This window comes from Amblyomma americanum, chromosome 5 (genome assembly GCF_052857255.1).
Source record: "Amblyomma americanum isolate KBUSLIRL-KWMA chromosome 5, ASM5285725v1, whole genome shotgun sequence".
Lineage (NCBI taxonomy): Eukaryota > Metazoa > Arthropoda > Arachnida > Ixodida > Ixodidae > Amblyomma > Amblyomma americanum.
In genome coordinates, this window is record NC_135501.1 from 171,241,202 (window position 1) to 171,262,540 (window position 21,339).

The 21,339-nt window shown below is 45.5% G+C and overlaps 3 long non-coding RNA genes across 3 annotated transcripts; all 3 read left to right on the forward strand.

The window, feature by feature from the left end:
• The first annotated feature begins 1,136 nt into the window (after positions 1–1,136).
• Positions 1,137–2,722, forward strand: LOC144135284 (uncharacterized). The gene is made up of 3 exons (XR_013315434.1): positions 1,137–1,338; positions 1,669–1,719; positions 2,650–2,722. It is a non-coding gene; the product is annotated as an uncharacterized LOC144135284 (long non-coding RNA).
• A 5,049-nt stretch (positions 2,723–7,771) lies between these two features.
• Positions 7,772–11,764, forward strand: LOC144135285 (uncharacterized). Its single transcript, XR_013315435.1, has 3 exons — positions 7,772–7,962; positions 9,892–10,068; positions 11,608–11,764. It is a non-coding gene; the product is annotated as an uncharacterized LOC144135285 (long non-coding RNA).
• Positions 11,765–11,825: 61 nt separating this feature from the next.
• On the forward strand, positions 11,826–17,019 carry LOC144135286 (uncharacterized). The gene is made up of 3 exons (XR_013315436.1): positions 11,826–12,024; positions 13,014–13,141; positions 16,810–17,019. It is a non-coding gene; the product is annotated as an uncharacterized LOC144135286 (long non-coding RNA).
• Positions 17,020–21,339: the final 4,320 nt, after the last annotated feature.

Here is a 21,339-nt window from a genome sequence, read left to right on the forward strand (position 1 = left end):
ATCATGCCCGCCTTTCCTTCCTCCTCCTTCTTTTTTGGGTATAAAATCCCGAGCCACTTAATAAATGTTGTCCTTTTGCACCGACTGCTTGCTTGTGTTGCTTCTCGTCCGCTGCCGAGGCCGGGCCGTTTGTTACAAAGGCAAATTCAACAATAGATATAAATCGATAATTGATTCTACGTTATTTTTAGATGGATTAAGGCAGATTACTGTGGATTATCAAATTCATTTTAAGGATTAGTAACAAAAATAAGACTAAGATCAAGGAAAGTGCACAATGAACAATGCTCATCACGCCATTTCCGCCTCGAGTAACCGGGAAAGAACTGCATAAAGTCCACAAGGCACGTGCACAATGTTTGGTGACTTGCACAAAGTTTTCACAAACGGTTTAAGGCTAGCTTGTTCTTCAGGTGGCCACATCAAAGAATTCTTATAGACAAATTGCAACATCTGCATAATCTTCGGTTTCGGTAAGAACATTTTGAAAGAAAAATGTAAACGACGCCGTGCAACTCAACTTAAAGCCACGCTAGTAGTGCTTTAAAAAATGGTGCCCTAGCGACTCTAATGAATGGAATTTCGGAATCGGACACAGAGGAAGATAAAGTTGAAGACCACCCGAAAAAAATAGGACGTAGATAAATTGAGTGCCTGAGTTCAAAAAATGAAAAGAAGCGAAATAAAGAATCAGAATAAGTACGATATGTGTCAACGTCGACACAGCATAGCTGATACCTGCTACTGCAGCAATCAGTCCGACTACTTCACTTCATCTACCTGGCAAGTGCAGTGAAAAACGGCCGTGGAAGGTTTTTAAGGAACTATTTCACCGGAGAAACAGCGTTAAGACCAAACCAAATTAATGTTTCAATGTTGACATCGTATTTACATTGAACTTTCATTTATATTCGTGATATAAGATTTTTCTTTCCGCTCTTTTTTCTTCCTACGACCCTTCTGTCTCGAGGCTTGATAGCAGTGTACGGCCGCAGGCGCGCACTACCGCCTACGAAGAAGAAGTCAGCTTGGTTGGGACGAGGCAAGGGGCTCAGGTCCTTTCAGCTGGTCGATCAGCCTACGTGATATTTGCTTGGTTACCTTGTCTCCAACCCCCCCCCCCCCTCCGTTTTGGTCTTATCGACTGGCCGTCACCTTGGCCGTCTTCCAGGAAGGTCCTAAGTTCCTTCTTCCTATGTCAACTCCAAAATGTTTGTGCAGGGTTTCGCCTGGTACTCATTTTCCGAGTGATCTTTTAGAGCCAGCTGGCATTATTCATCGGATTGTCTGCCCCGCCTGTAGCTTTCTTGCCAACGAACTGCTAGCACATCATCATGGGTGAGTGTACTACTAATGGCGCCTACATGCTGTGATGAGCTCAATTTGCTTTTCAGAATTTTATATTTTCACTTTTCTAGCAAAACCTTCTCCTGAAACAAAAACATACAGCTCACGCTTGTGGCTTCTTCCCCTCTGTTAATACATGTGTCATTTGTTATTACTGCGTATGAATAATATGCTGATGTTTTAATCAAGTCGTTAATAACCAATAAAACGTTTCACTACCATTTCAAAGATCATTCTGGAGGATGCCTTCTTTTTATTTCCTGAATTTTCCTTCCTCATTCACCAGTTCTGGTAAATCTTGATATCCGCTTCTTCTTATAGGAGAGCCACCGGGATTTCACCCTGGAATGCCGCTTATGGAGGGAGAGCCTGGTAAGTATTTGTGGACTATTAAGGAGGGACTGAAATTTACGTGTATCAAAGCGTTGAGAAGAGTTTACACAGAAGCATTTGGGAGATCAGGATGGCCGATTTCTCTTTTAGTAACAAAGCGGCTTTGCAAAGCGTGCGCAAGGACAGTTTTCATAAAGCAGGATCGTTGTAATAAAGCTCTTGCGTATCTCGGAGTGAAAATTTACGCATGACCATCGGTCAGTTAGTTTCTCAAGGTCCTTTAGAAATAAAGACAGACCAGGCGATAGGGCTTCCCGCAGCAACTACATCTTGGTGCTGCTTGCTCTGCTTAGAGCCCTCATCATAAAAGCACTACACAAATATGCCATGCTGCGGCCATCCCAAAACCGGGAAGAATAACGGGAGTAAATAGGTTTGCCCGATGTGTCCGCGCTGCATTTGATTCACAGAGCTTATCGGGAACATAAAATTTGTACATAGTGATGCTACACTCGCTTTTGTTATGCGATTTTTTTGTAGCGTTAAATGTTACCAAGCAGTGGTGCCCCTTATGAGCCGGGTTATCAGAAATTAGCGACGTCCTAGCCTCTCTTTCTCCATCATGCGGATGTGTCGGCCAGCGCTACACAGTTAGCACAAACGCCGGAATCACGCGAAACACTGAGCTAACAATGGGTCTTGAACCATCACAATTGCGGATCTGATATGTGGGGCCGACGAGAAGATTCGGGGTTGACAAGATCGAAGTGCTCTGAGAGAATATTAACATAACGCTATGAGTCCATCCCAACATCAGGCTCCGCTGATATTGCCTTCTATCCTGCCGGAAGGTTTTCATTTTTGCCACGAATTCCTTCCGGAAGAACTTGTTCTTGGGCAAGGAGGACAATCATTCAATGAACCATATAATTAATTAATTATTATTTATTGAATATGTTCGTTTTTCAGATACAACTGGAGGGTTTCCTGGCTAAAAGCTGTCTGCGCGGCTTGACTGGGCCTAGAAAACCCATGCATACATCTCACGAGCAGTACATGAAACGTGCACATTCGTCAATTACAATGAACAATGGCCATACAGAATCCAAAAAGCACATCCCACATCTTTCGGATATTTGGAAAAATGAACAAAAATATGGTCAGACATATATGTTTAGTAGAATTATTACAGACAACCAGATGATGTACAGCAAAAGTATTAAATCGAATTTCAACAAAGTGTTTCCGAAGATATTCATTGTCATATCTTATTGTGTTTTATGCGTGTTTAAAATATTGGACAGGATGTAGGATAGCATTTTTAATTTGTAATTAGCGCGATGTCGTTTACGAACGTATTTAATCGCAAAATGAACGCAATATTTTCCCAAGACATCCCTAAAAGGTGAGAAGAGGGGAAAGGGGCGTGATTGCCACATCAAAAAAATTTATTTTAAAAATTACAATTAAGAAAACGGAGGAAACAACCAGACTTCTGGGTTAAATGTTGATCCGGTACGAATGAGCTTCAGAATAACGCAAAATCAACGTCCTAATCCCGGTTTTCCTGCTCGAGCATAGCCGTCACCTTTTATCTTAAACACGGACGTTTAACTCATGTAGCGGCCCAAAACGCTGCCCAAACAGAGCACGAGGTTAGTTCATTAAGGAAGCTTAACCGCGACAAGTTTTTATACTCCTTATTACGGCCGACCGAGACGAAAAACATTTTGGAACCAGGCGCGCTTTCTATGGGTTCTAAAAATGGTCGCGAAACTTTTTTTACTGCCTGTTCTTCGAGTTTGTTAAGTTACAGAAATTAGGACAGTGGACAAATTTTCTGTTTGTTAAGGAGCCAAAAACTAGCACCTTCTAGCACTTATTATTATCAACACACTGCTTCCAAAAAAAATGGAGTGCATTTATTAAGCGAAGAGAAACAAATTCTACTTTTTTAGAGGCAAAGTAGGGTGCGTGTTCTTAAAGCGAGCGCAGTCATTACGGAACTAATTAATAGAATAGTTATTCGCTCTCAGTTCGCTTCGCGTGGTTACTGGCGTTGATATGTTTAGAATTGTACACAGGCCACAGATGCCTATTTGGTGACTTTTTGAAACACTGTTTCATTCCACTGTTTCTATTCAAAGATCCAAACGACTTAATCTGTAAGTATTGTGCAGCATTTTTCTGGAGGGTATAATAAAAAGAGCCTCCTCATGGCGGTGTTTGCTGGCCTCTGTTAATGATCACCTGAGCGTCGATTAACTTATGTGGCACCATTAGCCCGGGAAGCTGTTATTTCGAATTTATCGGCTCTGAAGTTGCCGCTTTTCTTCTTTGCGGTTGGATACCATGACCCGTTCGGAATGCCTCTGGCAGATAGCCGGCCGACAAAAGCGCTTCGAGCTCAGAAGGGTCATACAAAACAAAAATTGCTGCCGGGCTACTGTGAAACTTTTCAATGATGATTACGTGGAGGGCATGGACGCTCACTTTGCGATTCTCCACGAGTGGATAATATTCGCCCATTGTTGGCTAGTGCGCAGTGCACCGTTCGTCGCTCGTCAATGTGACTCGTTGATACAGAGAACTCGTTAACTATGGACATTCTTTCCTTGAAGAGATCTTTTTAAATGTGTTTTTGGTCTTTAATACGGCAGCCTGCTGATAGTAATGGTATGGCCGAATATTCACGCCGTACACTTGAGCCCATGTATACATTGGTTGTTATTGACAGCAGCAAGAAAAAAAAAGATCACTCATTCCCGTCAGATGACTCCTTTACTAGCCATATAGCTCAGAACACCAGCGAAACGCAGTTCGAATGGGAAAATTGCTTATTCGCATATATTGTTTTTTTTTTCGGGTTTCATGCATTACAGCACCTCTTCGATGACGCTTTCCGTATACCGTATTGCATGGCTGTCTGGGAAGAAAACATTCTCAGCAGCTTCTGCACTGTTGTAGCGCATTCAGCATCTCTCAGCTGACTGGGTATGGATATGTGCTCTCAGTACCTTGTGTGTGAGCAGACGTAGTAAGAGACACATCAGCAGGCATGAGATCTCATCGTACACGTCATAGATCTTTTGGGGGTTCTAAGAGCAGTGCAGTTTTTAATTGTGACCAGAATGGTACACTTTGAGGTCCACAATTCCTGGTTCACTGTCGACCTGTATACATAGAAGCAGAAGATTTTTCAGATTTTATTTGTTCTGGACATTTAGTTATGCTCCATGATTCGCTTAAGGGACGAGTCGCCTTATGGGCTCTATTTCTTGAGTGCAGCAGCGTCAAAAAATTAGGCCCAGTGTGTGCCCTCGAAATCCAATCATAAGATCCAGGTAATTATCACTATGCTAAGGTTAGGCCTAGGTGCGATTGCTGTCGGCCACCCTCGATCACGTGGCTTATCTGGCCATGCACAATAGCGAGCGCTTGATGGTACGGGCTACGCGGGAATTACGTGCGGCCCAAACTACAGCAGCGCTCAAATCGCATGCTCTCTTTGGCATGATTGTGATATTAGCCACGCAAATTCTCGCACAGCGAGAAAGTGGAATGGGGCCCTACGTAGTCCACAACTTTTGTTTATAGTAACCGGTTCACTAAAGTCAAATGGGGACACGTTCAGGGGACGCTTTGTGCGAAATGCATGTATGGATGTTTGTAACTGCATGCAACTGGCAGGTGCCTACCCGGTATCATTCAAACGATTTATTTATTCCTTCCCATCTAGGGATAGAATTACAGGAAGAATCCAGTGAGTATTGCTCAACCTTATTCTGGAATTGCCGTGCTCATTAATCGGATTTATGTACGTCTAGTAAGCGTTGTTACACCACTAAACATGGAAGCCAAGTCTCCATAAGATTGATCGAGATTATAAAAATTCTATTTCTGTTTAGTGGACTTAGCCCATGCAGGCTTCATCAAACACCAGCGTTCCGTTATCCCCATCTTCAAACTGTGCCACATTACACAGTTGAACAATTTTTTCGAGCACGGGAGACCCGGTTGTATGACGTTCGGAACCCTCGCGGTCCTGATTCCGCATTTCAGTCATAAGAGAAACGTAAGTATTTTCTATGCTTCGATATAACGCTACCACAGGAAACCGCACGTGCAAAGAACATGTCTGTAGTCATTACATACCGATTTAGAATACCTCTCAAAGCCAAGTAGGCTACCGGTGCCGTTATGGGGGCGTAGAAAGGTCGCACACTGCTAAATTTCCAGCTGCGGGTTAGTGGAAAAGAGTATCAAAGATGTAATGTTGATAGCATGGCGGGCAGAGGCAGTGTCACCCAAGTTATGGCATTCCACGAGCCAAACGCTTAAGACTGTCGACAAGGGGCACACTCACTTTGTTTGGCTATTGCCGGCTTATGTGCACTGTGTCTACGTGCCAGTTTTATGTTCAAGAAACTCATAATCACCACTGCGTTAAGCGTAGCCCTACATGAATCGGCTGTGCAACGTCTTTGACAAACAGCGTGACGGTCGACGTGATTTCTGTAGGTATGACTTGTGCGGGTGAGTTATCTTAGTTTCGGATTACCAACACCAGAAGAAAGTAAAACGCAAGGACGGGGCTGATGCCATGCGCTTGCGACGGGTGCACACTGTTATCATTGCTATTCACCACAGGAGAGGGTGAACTGGTATCCCTTCCTCTTTCTCTAATTTAGACCTGCTTTGTGCATTTTGGGTTCCTTGAACCATTCCCACAGGATTTCCTAATTCATCTGACCAGATTACTTCCCAAAAACTTCAGCCATGTTTATTATTTCTCGCAATCCTGTTCCGTTACCAGAACGTAGGTCATTTCTCCGCAATGCATAACACGCAGAAGACGACTTTATTTACTTTCTTCTCTTAAACACATACATAACACAAGTTTTCTAATACTCCATCGCCGTCTATCTATCCAGGCTTCTACAAGGGCAATACTTTCTGGAGCTCGTTGAGTTGTGGTCTTAATTCACAGTTCTCCCCACGCCTGAATCTAATGAAGAAGTTCATGTTATATTTGAAATTCGAAGGACTTTGTTTAAGTTGCTGAAATTGCCCTCAAAGCACTTGCCGAATGCACTGGAAGTCGTTTTTCCCTACTGATGCATTTTCGTCTTACGATCCCTATTTGCCGTTAAAAATTCGGCTATATAGAGAGACATAGGAGACCGGAATGGATATGCAAAGAGAGTCTTCGACTGGCACTTACAGAAAGAGGAACGGGCAGAGTCCAACACTTAAGCCTCGGCACTTTCAACGCAGCGGTTCTCAGGTTCTTACACTATGCCCTGGTGCTTGTCTGTGAATATTTTGCTCCGCACTATTTAGCGCTGGTTCCTAGCAGAGAGCTGCGCCGCACTCACCTCATGTGCAATTTGGGAACGAATGCTGCAGGGAGGACGACGACAGCTGGTTGCTCCCGGCTGTCGTCTTCTGCCTGCTGCTGCTGGCACTGGCACTGGCGGGACTCTTAGCATTCCTCCTGGTTGAATTGTTCAACACAGGTGAGAATCACCTCGAGAACCTTTGAACGAAGATGAAATGTACGGAGGCGACAGACAGGACGTCATCGAAAGGGACATACTATACCGTGTGGATATACCACTGGCGTGAAGAACCTATTAGATATGACAGAACAGTCATTGTCATTTCGTGTACAAAAATATGCAGGTTGTCGTTGAGACAAGCGCTGTCTTTGAGAGCGCTAAATTATTAAAAATGCTCTTCATACGCCGTATCGTGCAACAAAAATGTCGCTCGCGTGTATTGAAACATGCGGTTTTTCGCAAAAGTAACCCATCAACGGTACTCGCTTCTCAGCCGTATATAGAGCCCTTGCGGCATCCCTAGAGTCCAAAAGATCTCCCAAGGATAGGACCATGGTTCTCCTTACATTAAACACATTCAAACATTTAAGGGCGCCATATACTTTACAGCCTACACTACTAGGAAAGAAACCCTATTTCTTTGTTACATTTGGCAAGGGAGGTATGCCAAGAACCTTTCTTTACCTAGCCCGACAAGGTCGGCGCCAAAGCCAGGAAGCCAGGAGAACGCTAGCGCCAATCAATGAGGCCATTTTATCGGATAACAACGCTTCTATGGCGGGGTGCGACGCAGATTATGACGTCAGTGACACCAGCGACGTGGACAGCGACATCGAGAACGGGGACAACAGCCAGCCTAGTCATCTGCCACACATCGTAGTACGCACTTCAGTCCGTGCTACCGCAGTGCCGTCACATTCCTTCCATCCGGAAACGTCTGGTGAGTGACTGTCACATTAGCCGGCCGGTTGCCATAAACAATAGAGAAGGTTCTCCTCCTGCTCGAACAGCGGGCACTGAGTATAAGACAGCGCGAGTGCGGGAAGAGGCAAAGAAGAGACAAGACCAGCAGCTAAGTCTACTCCCACTGGATGTGTCGCAATGCCCAGTAATCGCACAAACATTTAGCCTACGAAAATTGTTAATTGCAGCCCAAGCCTACTATATAATATTGCTAAGACAGGTAAACATTATGTACCGAGTTTAGTTTTCCTCACTTGACCAGATATTAATGCTTTCAAGGGCGCCCACGTCGCGTCAAAGCTGAACCGCTTGGATGGCACGCTTTTAGTGCAGCAGGGATAAAGAAAGAAGACGCGAGGCAGGTTACGGCTTCCGTTGTGAGAACATACTGCTTTGTAACGTTTGAGCGAAAGTGAATGGTTTATTCTCAGTGACAATGTTCAACGGCCGGCGCTCGAGACAGTTTATGAAATTACGCACATATGTCGACTTTGCAAGGAGCTCGCGGCCGAAGGTTCTGTTGCGGCCTTCAGTTGGTGAAAGCTCCGTTTAGGAAAGAAGCGGCGGCTAACAGGAATGATTTACGATTTAGTGGAGGATGGCTCCGCTCCTTATACCGGAAGCATCTCTCATCAGGGTAAATAGCGCGTCGGGTACACTGCAGTGCACATCTGTTAGCAGATAATATGGTGCCGGAAACCAGCCCCAATAATAAATAGCCTACGTCTGACATGATATGCACCGACTGAAAAGCACGTAGGAGGGCCCAGTTTAACGTGGGGGATGAGTTAGGGACGTTGCCGTTTGTGATATGTCAGCAACTTTAAATTTTTCTCTAAGTGGAGGGAGGGTGACAACGCATACCCATACCTCTAGGTCTTCTTACGAGTATGCCTCGAAGCTCCCGAGAAAGGCCAGGGAGGCGCATACTGACGCACGTCCTCACTGAAGGTGCCGTGGTAACTGTAGTCGCCGGTGTATAGGCTGGTGCAGGAAAACGTCGCCAATGTGACCGCCGCGGGCAGGAGGTTGAGCGATGGTGGTGTGACGGGTGCTGCTGCGAAATCTGGTTATATCACCAGTGAATACGTCGCGGAGGCGCTGTGCGTCTGGCAGGGTGGAATCAGGTTAGAGAAGCGTGAGAGCCTGAGGGAGTGCGCCGAGAAAGACCATGGGACATGTTTCATCCTTGGCTAGCTCCTCGCTTTGCTTGGTCGGCCATGAGTACAGTGAGAGCAGGCAATGTCAAGAGCAGACGGGAAAGCTCAACGATGAAACCTTGGCCCAAAGCGGCAGCCTTTTCCTTCATGGACAACAGGAGGAACTGCAACAATTTCGGAGCTTCCACTCCTCAGCTTCTTCATCAGAAATAAGCAGCAGCAAGCTCTCCCGCTCGTCCGCCGCTGTTTGCTTGATCAGCTCAGCAGTTAATGTGTCGCAGGGGACCCATGCTAGTAGCACCGAGATGAGGTACAGCACATCGACGTCATTCTCCTGCTCTATGGTCGCAGGGATGTGCTGGGCTATTGTTTTTCTGGCCAAGTAACGTGATCCACTGGTGTGCGACAACAGTGCGAGGCTCAAGCATAGCTCGGCTTCACCTTCTCGTCGGCTGACTGGGGGTGGAGCTGCTGCGCTCTTTTCGTTAGCCTTGATGCCAGCCTGAAAAAAAGAATGTTTATGGAGATGAATTTTGTTTTATATAAGCATTACTCTAAAATGCGCGCCTTCGATAGATGCACGTGATTACAAATGGTGCCAAGCACACGTGCCTGTCCGGGCCGTAGTCAAAAATTTTATTACCATTTTTTTGAGCCAGTGCAATTGAGAAATATTTTGCGCGCATACCATGTGGCGGAAGACAGGTAGCTGAATATTTCTTTCTGCATGGGGGCCTCCTCTGCAGTGCCCACGGATTCTACGACGACTACCAGCACAACCAGCTGGACGAGCACATTGACGAGTATCCGCACTACATCAAAGCAAACCTCGACGACTACGAAAATGACGACACCAACATCAACCACTACTCAACCGACCACACGAACAGTTGCCTCAACAGTAAACCAGACCACAGCGACAGGTAAGACTTGAAGCGAGAGACGTGGGCATCACGCTGAGCTTCACAGCATGTGGTCTCCTGGAAGTCCGTGACAATCTCATAGCAGACAGCGGTGACCTGGTGGAGCTCACGGTATGGGCCAACATTTCAGGACAGAAGTTTTTCGGAAAGCACCACGCGGCGAGATGGCAAAGCAAGACGAGAGCGCCAGGGGAGAAAGTGAATATCCTTTAGCGGAGGCCGTAGTAGCCATGTTGTGAGACCTGCGATGCTTGAGTGACGGCCTTGTGGCGACGGAGAGTGGGAACTATGGAAGGCGGGTTCAGACTGCTCTGGCTGGGAGCGGGACGAGAAGCGGCACTGAGGGTCAGGTCGGTAGCGGGAAAAGCCACCGCTTGGAGGCGAAGTCCATGGGCTGCGGCATTGTCGAGAAATGTGTCCAACGCGGCGGCAGTGAAAGTATATGGGTCTGTCGTCGGCGGTGCGCCATTCAGCCGGATTGCGGTAGCGGGACGGGTATTAGTAGGCGGCACGGAAAGCAGAGAGAGGAGGCCGGGCTTGACAATATATATGCGAGGAGAATCGCTCCAGTTTCACTAGATGACTTCAATTAGATAGAGCGTTTTATAGCAAAACAACAGGCGAGAGCATCTACCAAGGGCGTAGACATGAAGGGGGAAACTTTTGAGAGGAGACTCGCTGAAACTCGTCTCAGATGATTCGCGAATGTCTCAAAGCTCCGATTGCACTTGATCGCGAAATAGAGAAGCTGACCGCGATGCAGATGTCTCCGAAGTTTTAAATTCAAGCCCTTGCCAGGGACGTAATACGTATGTTTAATTTTTGAAAAAATGAGTGCAGAATCATACTCACAGAGATAAGCAAAAATTTTAAAAGTTGACCGTCTTATTTAACACTGTGTTAAATAATGATTCTTAACTGAACGCGCAAATTAGCAGTCTGCAAAGGCACCTTATAGTAATGCAACTAGACTCACAAGTTCGCAGGAAGGACAATACTTTGAAGTAATTTTCATCCGTTTAAAAGGGCGGATTATCTGAGTTAAAGAGAGTTCTGGAAAGTGTAGTTTCCAAGCTATTTCTGAGAAAAAGAGAAATGTGTAAACAAAATAATAAAAAGTGCTAAAAAAATTTCACAAATCTTCCTAACAGCTTTTTCATCATTCATACTCCCGGTATCAATTTTGTAGGTTTAATTATCTCTATCGTGCTGAATAATTTGCTAGTTACGCTTTATATCCTCGCCCTGCCTTCAATTTTTTGCATTGTTCGCGTTCCAGAATACCTGCCAAAAACACTTTATCATACTTTCTGGGTTTAATGCACACCACCAAAACTTTCATTCTGTTCTCCCAACCAATTAACTTCATAACATAAAAATCTGTGTTAAACTCTGACCATTCTATTGGCAATCATTGGTCACTACAATCTTTGCTCTACAAAAATTCGTAGTCATGGCCATCATGACCAAACCTTTTGCTCATTGCTATGACGGTCCTAAACACGCATGGTCTAAACACACATGGTGCTAAACACGCAGGATTAACGACCCACAGAACTACACCAACGACCACCTCGACAACTGCTCGGCCAACCACTCAAACCATCACCACAGCGGCCACCCAAACTCCCACTTCAACTACTCTTCGGATGACCACCCTGTTAACTAATCGCACGACCACATCAAAGAAAACGACGGCAAATACGCGAACGACGACATCAGCGACAACTTCTACGACTACTGGCTCGACACATGGAATCATCACCTCAGCCCCCACCCGAACCACCACTTCAGCGATCCCCCGGTCGACTACTTTGATGACCACCCGGCCGAGTACCCTGATGACCAGCAGGATAACTATTCCCATGACCACAGATATCACAACCCGCCCGCCGACCCGAACGACTACGCCAAACACGACCACCCAAATCACGACGTCAGCTAATCCACTCTCAGGTAAGTATATGCGTATTGTGGGAACAACGTCTCTCGAAAATTAAGACTTAATATACGCGAGGAGAACCGCGCAAGTTTCACTACAATTCTTCGATTAGATAGTTTTTTTTTTTAGAAAAGCAACAGATAGATTCATGAAAGAGGGAGTAAATACTTCACGGAGGCAACTTGTTCAAGGTCGTATTTACCCGAAGCCCCTCTGAGGTGGTTCCCGAAAGTCCCGAAGTGGCACTTGGCCTTTATAGTGGGAAAGGCTCGCTTCGACGAAGATGTGTTGGAAGTTTTTAACCCAAGCGTGATATTAACACAACGAGCAAATTAGCAGCGGGGAAAAGCAGTAAACGTTACCCTAGGCAAACTAAACTCGCAAATCTGCAGACAAAATACATTTACTAGTTTTTATTTTTCATTTTATATGAGTGACATAACTCAATGAAAACGAGCTCAGGAAAGTGAAGTTCGTAAGGTATTTTTGAAAGAAGACAGAAATGTGTAGACATAATCATAAAGAAATTGCGTCACATTCGTTTGCAAATCTTCCACTTTTTTTAGCTGTAACTTCTCAGCATTATTTTCGCCTGTATCTTTTTTGTCGCTTTCATTTTATAACGACTGCATAATATTTTGTTAGTAATCGTTCTAAATCCTCACCCCATGCTTAATTTTTGCATTGTCTGCCTTCCGGAATGCCTGCATAAAACCTTGTTTCCGGATTTGTTTGTTTGTTACACGTTAGTAGATTTTTTTTTTGGCCTCTCGTCAAATTCACCTTATGACACAAGGACTCAGTGTTGTCCTCTTACCTTTCTATCGGCCATCGTTGGTAATTGCTTTCTTTGGGCTATAAAAAATGCATCGCCGTCGCCGTCATGAACAAACCGTTTGCTCACTGCTATGATAGTCTTGAGCATGCATGCCTTTCATGGCATGACCCTTCGAATCCGATCTTCACCAGGTATGCGCACTTTAACCTTCGACGCTTCGTGCAGATGGATCCACCTCGTCGTTTGGGCCGGCTACCCCGCCAACTCTTGTAACGGTTACTACTCACGGCCCACGTCGTGACGACGTTGATCCGGAAATATAGGGCCGCAGCCCTTTCGTCCACAGCTGTCCGGTGAGTGAGGACCGTATTAATACGATAGCCTTAGAAGGCACGTTAGTCAAGGACGCCGAATGCAAAACGAAATTCCCCCGTTGGCCAAACCACGCACGCACAAAAATGCTACATTTGTCAACGCGGTCGTGACGCCACTACCACAAGACCTGACGCGAGCACCCCACAACGATCACAGAGAACTAGAATAATGACGTCACTACACAATTTCTCCTTGGTCTACAGGGTCGTGACGTATTTCCACCAAAAACAGAGTGCCTCTGAACAAAGAAAAAAATTCGTTAGAGGAACTTAGATATCTCTTAACTGTGGGAAGGCGAAAGCCGTTTGCGACTCATTGCACTGATTTGAAATTGTCGCGCTAGAATTCATTTTACGACAGAGGAAAAGAGCAGCTAGCGCGAGCGTGGCGCCACGTGACCTTGGTCACGTGACCTAGGTGGCGATGTAACGGACGGACGGTCACCGCGAATGTGAGTCTTTAAAGGCTATCGCTTTTAAAGCGGCTTTATCAGACCTTCTAATATTGTATAGTTACGAACTTTATCGCGTTACACTTTAGCGGCTGCTTAAGCTTCCCCAGGATGTCTTCCAATTCCGGCTGCACGGGAAAAGGAACGCGGTACTCTGAAAACTTATCCACTGACAGTAATCGACGTCAGAGCCTCACACTTCGCGTCACGTGCGGCACGCAGACAACCAATATACAGCGTCAGGAGGAAGTCCGCGTCAACTCAAGGAGCTGGGAACGAAAGGCATGGTCGAAATGTTTAAATGGCCGCCATTTCACTCGCAAACAGAAAAACTGCGTTGCTTTATCTTCAGAGCACGGGTCGGCACGATTGCATTCCTGCATTGGAGTAGTTTATGCGTATCACGGATTACACCGCTAATCGTTTACGAATTCAGAAGCTTCAGAAATTCGAATGTATAAGCCTCTCGGTAAGGTATGATTTTAATGTTGGGTGGGGGGGGGGGGGGGGGGCTCTAGAGTTAGAAAGTCTGTTATTGAAATTCCGGCTCCTTGACGTAACAGCAAAGCCTCGCTGAGAAGCTTACTGATGACGTCAGGGACAGTGCGATATAAAATTTATCCTGCATTCACCCATACAGAACCGTGCCTCGTCAGAAGCCGCCGATCAACGCCTAGAGAGCTTTGGCTTCTGTAGGGTTGCTTTTCTGCAATCAAAGCAAGCGTTTGTGCGTTGCAGATGTACAGAACGCAAGACGTACGTCTAGAACGACGAAAATGTGTGTTCTGCAGCTCCCAAAGCCGCTGCGACCAGAAAGGCAAAAAATGACCTTCAATCATATGACAAAAAAAAACTGTACACGCTTACATCCACAGCATTTGTAAGCAAACGTTCAGCCCGAAACACGTAATCTAGGCAAACGTTTCACCCTGTGTACCAACGCCGTAGATGACATATTGCATTCCTAACCAGGTCCTCTGATCTGCGGGAGAAGCCGTAAAGCCGTCGCTCGTTTTTTCGCCGACTATGCCGCCATTTCAACCGCTAGCAAAAAGAGAGGTTTCAAACTTTACCTGAAAGCCTCCATCGTTTGTTTGCTTCAAACTCGTCGAATTTGCAAGGAGCTGAACATTAAAACTTTTTTTTTTCAGCCACAAGTTTTGGATGCACATCCAGGAACCATAGTACAGGCATAGCACGGCATCGATATTTGTTATGCGTAATTCGCACTTTAAAAAGAAAGGGAGGCAGGCAAAAACCAATCCGCAGGAAGCCCAGCATAAAGCGATCTCTTTGTCGTTTATTTCCGACGGTTTTTCGATCCGTGAGCGCGCATTGAGCGAGAAAGCTTTATCGCCTTCCCGTTCAGCGTAACTTATCGCCCAACCCGCCCCTGCGACCGCATGAATTCCAACGGTACATTGCCGAGGCTTTCCTGCTACTGGTCGTGCATTTCGTTAGTTGAAAATTTGAGGCAGTCCAAGCTCAGTAGCGGCAAAAGAAGGCCCACGCCTGTGACGTTACTTTCGGTGGGCAGGGCTTCTTTTTCTCATTTTTTCTTAGTCCCAAAATAATGTTTTTTTCAAAGTCTTGGAGACTGTTGTGCTTTAAGCGGTGCACGCTGCAAATATTACTTCTTTTTTCTGCCCTTACCACCTGATGTCAAAGGCATGGCCGTGCGGGCTGGATAGAATTATTCCCATTCCTTTTTTTTTTGTCTGCCCATGATATTTTATTTCACTTTCAAGGAGGCTGTTGTGCTTTAGGTTGTGCGGGATAGGGAATATTATTTTTATTTATTTTTACTACCCATAATACTTTGTCGAAGTCATTGCTAGTTGTACTCTGACGCCTGGCTTCATGTCACATAAACCCATGTCGCGTGAGGTACAAATTTTAGCTCGACACCGTTATGGAGGTCGTATCGCAGAAAAGCCGGTGTCGTCGGCGTCTTTGGCCGTGAACGTAAAATAGCGCATCTCGTTGGACACTTCAACCTCGCCCTAAAGGGAGGAATTTTCCTTCCCTTCCCTCCAAGATATGTTTCCTTTCCTTAAATTGTCCGGGCAAGGGGTCGCACCGAAGGACGATGGCATTCCGTGGAGCCCTTGGGAATGCTGCAACACGCCGTCGCATCCTGCTCTTAAAGGCGAAGCTTAATTGTCCTCCAAATTTTTTTTTAATAATATCGAGGGACAGAAAAGTAATACACCGTTTTTCGCTTCTAACAGGCGAAAAATTAACTGCGTGAATTCCGTTTATTTTTTTATACCATTCAGTAATGAATGTTTTTGCAGCAGACAATCTCGATATAAAACACACAAAGAAATTCCTAGGTGACTGACGAGTGTGCAGCAGAAAAAAAAATGACATTTCAGGATCACTAAACCTGCCTTGAGCTTAAAACGTCTTTTGCCGAAAACTCTGCACTAGAACGCTCTAATAACCAAAACGTGTGCTCAAAATATACATGCCATGCCTTCTAGGGGACAGAGAGAGACAGATATGTTTATTTTGCAGCATGTACAGCTTACCACTTGGGCATCAATCCTGTAAGGGAGGGAAGAAGGAATGTGAAGCCCTTGCTCCTCACAAAGTGAAGCTCTGGCGGATTGACGCTTTATAAATTGTCTATCCCAGAATGTCGCGGTGTGCTCCGATACAGAAAACGGATTTAGAGGTTAATAGAAACTATTATAATGCAAGGCGATTTCGAAGGTAAATGTGAAAGAACCCTCTCTAGCTTTGAGCCTCAAACGTGGAATTAAGGGCTCATGCAGAACTGTGATTCTGGACTGCAAATTGACTCCTGTGCCTAGTGGCTTTGTTTGCGTCTAAATACAAGTGGCCTCATATGTACAGTCTTTTTCAAAAGACCTCAGGCCAAATGCTTTTTCTCTGAGCAACATAAAGAATTCTTTACAGCCACTTTGAAGACCAAAGAGCTTGAAATGGTAGTAGAAAGTTTCTTTTCGTTGTGGAGACTCTTATTTGGAAGTCCCCTCTACACGGAACATTACAAGGGTATTCATTCGCTACAAGTGAACGATGTGACCTGAGAACTTAAGAAGAGGGTTTACATGCGAGACTTTGAGCGTCGTCAAAAATCGGGCAAATATGTGTATATGCGCTCACTCGACGAGGCATGGCTGAATTTGTTTTGACCGTCCTCGTCATTCGTGCGCTTCTACGCAGATCTTGAACTAAGCCTCTAGGAAGACTACCTTGTGGCACCAAAACGCGCAGCTGGTGTTGGACCTCCATATGGATGACCACGTCAGCAAATGCTTCTCAAGGGCTAAGACGTCGGCCTCAATGGTTCGGAAACCTGCGCGTTCTCCGAGGCCTCACGCAGCCCCGCCACAATTGACTCTACAATCAACACGCGATGCCGTATACGGTGCTACCCGCCCACGTTGTGGTGATGGCGTGTTGGTACACATAGAGAACAGCGTACTACGTAGCGCGAGTTGTGGGTGTGAACCAGCACCTTTTCTGGTGACTCTTATTGCCGCTTTGTGGACTCTGTGTTTTATTGACGCTTCTGTTTAATTTGTCTGCCGTTCGCGGCACAATTTGTGTAGCCTGTTATGACCATAACGGCGGGTGCTTGCGCTGCTGTCACCGAGGTCGCTACCGGAGATAAGAAGCATATCGCTGGACCATAGACCGCGCCTAGAATTAGAGTGCGCTATTAGTTTCTGTTATTTTGGTTATCATTATTAATACAATAGCAAGTGCATTCATCATTCGTTGGTGCCGATTATTATCACTGGTCTTTTTCATAGGTTTCCTTAAAACATGCACGTTGCAGCTGCATTGCTTAAAAGGCCCGGGGTCGAGCATAACGTGTGGGCACGCAATCAGCCCACGAGTCATCAATCAAATTTAATGCTGCCAGACAACGGGTAAGTGTGCAGTGAGAGTTATGCTACTGGCCAAGCTACGTCCTCTGCAATACAAAGACCATTCAAGCTGATACCTGTAGTCAGTTTTCTTCTTTTCTATCGCCAGGCGCGATCACTCCTGCGCCACTAACTTCCAATATACCATATTCCCACCATAATCTATGCCACGCTCAGCTATGCTTGCGTTCTGTTGTCACCATGGGGTATGCTTGTTGGTCGTTTTCCAGTGTCACAGGCGTGCCTCATTACCCTCGCGAAGAGAAGCGTTCGTGATCGGCCACACTAAAAGGCCTGTACGTGGCACCAGTTTGCTGAACGAAATTTGTGTTTCGAAGCGTGCATTTTCGGCTGTGTGACATTCAAAGCGAGAGAAACTAACAAAAAAGCGATCAATTCCATATAAATCCGCAGCGATTCACGTAAGCGTATCTAGACGCGCCTAGAGCTGATCTCCTCAGTATAGCATTCACATCAAGCCTACCTTTCCAGCAGCTTCTGAAAAACGTAGAGACTGGCCACCAGGTACCTGTGTGTAAGACTCGACTGTTGATGTTTCTTCCAGCTACGGGGCGAGACATTAGCTATTATGCACTAGACGTCTCGCACTACCTAACGCATTAAAGGCTGTGGCCTACAGCAACTCATAAACGTGTCACCTGTCCACAACTAAAAAAGATAGCATTAGATTTGAGCAAAATCAGCCGTCCGATGTGACAAAATTCGCCGATTTATAGAGAGGTCACGTGACCTTGTGGCATCATCAAGCCCTGCCCAGCTGACGCATACAGATAGGTTTAGTGAGGTGACGTGACCTTGTATCGTCATAACCTGCACTCCGGGTCGTTAGCAGCCTAGTTTCTAGACAGCAACCTAGATAGCCTTCCCGGGGCAATTATATGTGACTAAATTCGCTGTTGAGAGGTATCACGTCACAAGATCGTGTGACCCCAAAAAATATGATCACAAACTACTTCCGTGAGAGGCTGCTACGAACTATACTGAGCTGCTTCGTCAGGGTCCTGTGTGCCTTCTATCGCTTACTGATAGATTTTCGCTAAAAGCCACGCCCGCCTCTCGGCAATTCTTTTTCTTTCCTCCTGATTTTGTGGCTATAAAATTCCGAGCCACTGAATAAACACTCTTTTTGCACCGACTGCTTGCCTGGGTTTCTTCTGGTCCGGCGCTGCTGCCGGGCAAATTCAAAAATAGATATAAATCGATAATTGATTCTACGTTTTTAGACGGATATTAAGAGAGATTAATGTGGATTATCAAACTCATTATTAAGGACTAGTAAGTAGATAAAGACTAAAATTAAGGGTAAGTGCACAATCAACAATGGTTATCACGCCACTTCCGCCTCCAGTGAAAGGGAAATAACTGCATAAATTCCACAAGGCACGTACACAATGCTTTGGTGCCTAGCACGAAGTTTTCAGAACTGGTCTAAGACTAGCTTTGCCTTCAGGTGGTCTCACCAAAGAATGTTTTTCGACAAATCGCAACTCCTGCATAATTTTCGCTTACGGTAAGAACAAAATTTCGGAGTAAAAATATAAAACGCGCCGTGTAACTCGACCTAAAGCCGCGCTAGAAGCGCTCTAAGAAATGATACCCTAGCGACTGTAATAAATAGAATTTCGGAATCGGACATGAATGGAGGATAAAGCAGAAGACCCCTCGAAAGAAAACGGGATGTAGATAGATTAAGTGCCTGAGCTCGAAAAATGAAAACGAAGTAAAATTAAGAAAATAGCGATATATGCGAACGTCGACATAGCATAGGTGATACCTGCTACTGCAGCTATCACTCCGACTACTTCACTTCATGAACCTGTTGATTCCAAAGAAGCTGTTGTGAACGCAGAAGTGGTAAAAGAAGCTGCGCAAATGTTCAATGTAATGCTAACACTTTGCATTTTTTAGATTACTTTATCGCCTTCGTAATTTCTTTTTTTGGTTACGGAGGAGGCAATAGAAGAGTTCATGACTATCCAAACAGGCAACGATTCAAAGACTATTGTTTCCGAACCGTGAACGCCGTGGTGGTGGAACGTGCCCCAATAAAAACTCAGCAGCGATACCTGGCCAATAATAAAATATTTTCCAGAGGGGGTAGGAGCGCCAAATAAAAGCGTGTTTTAAATTGTACCCTACAGGAAAGGTCGAGAAGGTTTGGTTTCGTTTAGGGGGGCTTAACGTCCCAAAGCGACTCAGGCTATGAGGGACGCCGCATAGTGAAGGGTTTTGGAAATTTCGACTACCTGGGGTTCTTTAACGTACACTGACTTTGCACAGCACACGAGCCTGCAGAATTTAGCCTCCTTTGAAATTAGACCGCCGCGGCCGGGATCGAAACCGCGTCATTCGGGCAAGCAGCCGTGCGCCATAACCACTCAGCCACAGCGACGGCTGAAAGAGCGACAAGGCACGATATCTCAAATTTGGGGTGCAGAGTGGGGAAGTTCGGGAGCGAGGGGCCTTAGTGGATGCGGCACAGGCTGAAACCCCAGGTGTGGTGGTGCTATATGTTCGCACACTGCATAGCATGCGTGATTGTTGAACCTCCTTAGGGCGGTATAATGATATCAACATAAAAACGCATATATCAGCACTAATAAACGTTCCACAGACGAAGATAGAAATGGTGAGAACGAAGCCCACGAACCAGGTAAGTCGACGAGAAAAGGGATATTGAATACCTTTAGCGAAATCATATAATAGTGCTACAGCCCAACAACCCAACACGGTTAAGCGTTTCAGTTTATCCACAAGTAATTTTGGTGTCACTAATTGCAAATCGTTTTCGTTATGTCGAGCTTCTGAGCGTTTTTTCTGCCCGACATTATTCGAGATGCAATCGCAGCCAATGTAGCCACGCAAATTTTCATGCAACGCCACGCAAGCCACGCTTAAAACACGCGTAATATTATGCATGTTTTTTTTTAGTTGTAGTCGTTATAGACAGGAAGTTTTGGCATCAGTGTGATGAACGAAAACGATACATGGAGAAACGAGCAGCAGTGATTACGGTATTTGTTTCGGAATTCATGAAAAACATGCTTGGAAAACTGGAGGACGACCTGAACTGGGACGAATGGAATTCTGGTGAATGCGACGAAAAATACATCAGGAGGAACATTTCAATACGTACGGACGACAAAGGAGCAGATAACAGCGGTACGCTCGGATATCCGACAGGAAGTCGACGTGAAACGACTGTGGAAGGAAAGTGTACAACAGCATAATCTTACCGGTACTCACCTATGGGGCAGAAACGTGGAGGCTAACGAAAAGAGTTCAGCTTAAGTTAAGGACAACGCAGCGAGCCAAGGAAAGAAAAATGATAGGTGTAACGTTAAGAGATCGGAAGCGGGCAGAGTGGGTGAGGGAACAAACACGGGTTAATGACATCCTAGTCGAATTCAAGAGAAAGAAATGGGCTTGGGCAGGGCATGTAAAGCGAAGGCAAGATAACCGCTGGTCTTTAAGGGTAACGGAGTGGGTTCCAAGAGAAAGTAAGCGTAGCAGGGGGCGGCAGAAGGTTAGATGGGCGGATGAGATTAAGAAGTTTGCAGGCAAAGGGTGGATGCAGCTGGCAAAGGATAGGGTTAATTGGAGAGACATGGGAGAGGCCTTTGCCCTGCAGTGGGTGTAGTAGGGCTGATGATGATGATGATGATGATAACAATCAGAAAAACACCACAGCCAAGCATGCATATTCGCTTCATCGGATCCCGAAACAGTTTTCTTGTCATAATTTTCAATTATTGCATGTCATCTTTGTCTCATTGAACCGTCTATGTCGAGACTTAAT